This window comes from Terrapene carolina, unplaced genomic scaffold, assembly GCF_002925995.2.
Source record: "Terrapene carolina triunguis isolate 2854851 unplaced genomic scaffold, T_m_triunguis-2.0 Scaffold22328, whole genome shotgun sequence".
NCBI classification, from domain to species: Eukaryota; Metazoa; Chordata; order Testudines; family Emydidae; genus Terrapene; species Terrapene triunguis.
Window position 1 is genome coordinate 5,436 of NW_020686679.1, and position 2,907 is coordinate 8,342.

General features: G+C 56.6%; 1 pseudogene; it reads left to right on the forward strand.

The window, feature by feature from the left end:
• Positions 1-2,089: 2,089 nt before the first annotated feature.
• Positions 2,090-2,819, forward strand: LOC112124401 (annotated as a pseudogene).
• The last annotated feature ends 88 nt before the right edge of the window (positions 2,820-2,907 follow it).

Here is a 2,907-nt window from a genome sequence, read left to right on the forward strand (position 1 = left end):
TTTGGACAGCTGTTACTTCATTTCTCCCAAATCAAATATACTGATCCACTGTAACTTGCTGTAGAAAAAGTAGGATAAAATTGAGCAAGAAATGCTTCTCAGTGGTTATTAGGACTGGAATTGCTATTTTCAACTGCCATTGCCTTTTGTTTGTTTGTTTAAAAGGTAGACATTTATAGTGCATTGGCAAATTCCCCATAGAAAGAAAGAGTGGAAGAAAAGAATAATAAAGACACCTCAACTTTTCCTCATTTATGTAGGACAGTCTTATAATATGCATCCAGATATCCTCCAATCACACAAGCTGAAAATTGTTCCACTTTACTGCAGTTCTGTAACCATATGGGAACCAATCCTGTCTGTGTTCTGTGCACATCTAAAATTCCTGCTGAATGACCTGCCGTGGGAGCGAGTTACCAGTGACCCAGGGCTGGGGCGGTAGGAGGGTGCAGGTGGGGGGGGGTGAGCTGGAGCGGCAGGAGGTGTGTGTGGGGGGGGCAATGGTGGGGGGGTAGGGGGAACCCAGAGCTGGGGCAGCAGGGTGTGTGTGTGGGAGAGCCCAGGGCTGGGGCGGCAGGGGGGTGCGGGTGGGGGAGGTGAGAGCCCAGGGCTGGGGAGGCAGTGGGGTGCGGCTGGTGGGGGAGGGGCTGGGGCGTCAGGGGGGTGCAGCAAGGAGCCCAGGGCTGAGACAGGGGGCAGCCAAATTTTTTTTGCTTGGGGGGGGCAAAAAACCTAGAGCCGCCCCTTCCCCTGATCAAGTTAACTGAGGAAACCTCCCAGATCTTTCTCTGCTCCCTCCTGGGAGGCTCAATCTTGTCCTATGCTTTCCATAGTAAAGTCATGTGGTGAACATGTTATGGGTTTCAGACTTCAATATATTTTGCTGGGTGTGTGCAGCGATGCAGGGGCAGAAGTCAGGCTGGTGACTGATTCTTAATGATGAATTTCCAGATTTTCACATATTTACTTGTTCTTAAAATGGCAGCATTCTTTATACATGTGTTGTTGTTTAAGGGAGATCTACAAACAACTCCACCTCACTGATGGCATTTTTTTTGGCCTGGTGCCATTTACGGCTTTAGCATCCAACCAATCTACACTGCTTTCAGTTGCAAAGGTGGGGAACAGCCCCAAAAAGGAGGAGCAGAGTAAAAACTAAAGAAAGAAAGAAATCAGTGCAGGGAGTTTAAAATGCTTCCTCTCTTCAGCAACCAGACAGTCTTCCTCGCTCACATTTTCACACTCCAGCCTTAAACAACATACACTGAGGGCAACAGTGCAAAGAGCTGTGCATAAGTTTGGGACCGTAATGAGAGTCCTCCTCCCATGATTTCTGAGCCACTATAGCTGCAGGGGAAAGCCCTCCAGCAGGCCACATCTCCAGCTGGGCAACTAGCCCTTCCCTTACTCTGTGCTCCCTACACTAGCTACCCAAATAACCTGTAATTCCAGTGGTTTTCTGCCGCTTCATTTGGGATTGTTTTTCACTCCCTTTTCTAAGAGACATAATAAAAAAGATTTTAAGCTACTGGTGGTGGTGGGTGGGAGGAATGTCCCAGCAGCCAAGCACCCCAGAGGGCCAAGGAGAAGATCTCTGGGAGTGAAACAGTTCCAACTTTGTGTGTGGGCTTATCGTCTGCCTGGCATACCAGCAGCTCCCTTCTGCCCTTTTCGTGCATCTCCCTCCACCTCTTTTCCTGGCTCCCCTCCTGCACAGGGAAGGGAGCTGGCGTGGTTGCTTTCCCCTCACTCCGCAGGCGTGAGTCTGAGGCTGGCAGATCTCAGCTTCTTCCCTCCTCGTCCTGCTGCATTTCCCTTCTAGGAGGATGCAACGAAAGGGCGCTAGTGGTGGGCGGTATTGGGCCGTAGCTCCTATTAGAGTTAATACGGGAGGGTCAGGGGACATGGTGAGCAGCTAAAAACTTCAAACCAAACCAACTCTGCGCTGCCCCCCCATCCTTGGAAGTTCGAGCTGCGCTGCCTGCATCAGCAGCCGGGCTGGCAGGAGACGCAGCCGAGCAGCAGCCGCCGCCCCTGGAAAGTTGCTCCCCCCGCTGTGCTCCCAGCCCGCTCTGCCCCCCCGCCAGCCATGGGCTTTGACCTGGATCGCTTTGCCGAGCCCGTGGAGCCGGATCTCAAGTGCAAACTGTGCAGCAAGGTGCTGGAGGAGCCGCTGTCCACGCCGTGCGGGCCCGTCTTCTGCGCCGGCTGCCTGCTGCCCTGGGCGGTGCAGCGGCGCCTGTGCCCCCTGCAGGGCCAGCCCATCTCGGCCAAGGAGCTGCCCCAGGTGCTGCCGCTCAGGAGCCTCATCCAGAAGCTGGAGCTCAAGTGCGACTCCAGCCCGCGGGGCTGCGGCCGGACCGTGCGGCTCCACCAGCTGGCCGCCCACGTGGATATGTGCGACCCCGGCCCGGTGCCGCCACAAGGGCTGCCCGGAGGTGCTCAGCCTGAAGGACGTGGACGCGCACCTGCGCGAGAGCTGCGAGCATCTGCCAGCAGGGCTGCGGCTTGGTGCTCCTGCAGCGGGACCGGGCGGGGGGCGCGCAGCCGGGCGGTTGCACTGCTGCCTGCAGGCGCTGCGCAGCCAGAACAACAGTTTACAAGGCCAGAGGGCCAGCCTGGAGCAGGAGCTGAAGCGACAGGCCCTGAAGTGGAGCAAGAGGGAGAAGTCGCTGCTGGCTCAGCTCGCGGCGCTGCAGAGCGAGGTGCAGCTCACGGCGCTTAGGTACCAGGTGAAGTTCAACCAGTACATGAGCCACATCAGCAGCATCACCAGGAACCTGGCCGGCAGCCACCCCTGCAAGCAGGGCCGGCTCTAGCTTTTTTGCTGCCCCAAGCAGCACAAAAAAGCGGCGCCCCCCCGAGCCCCCCCGCCGAGCGCCGCCGGAACCCCCCCCCAGAGCGCCG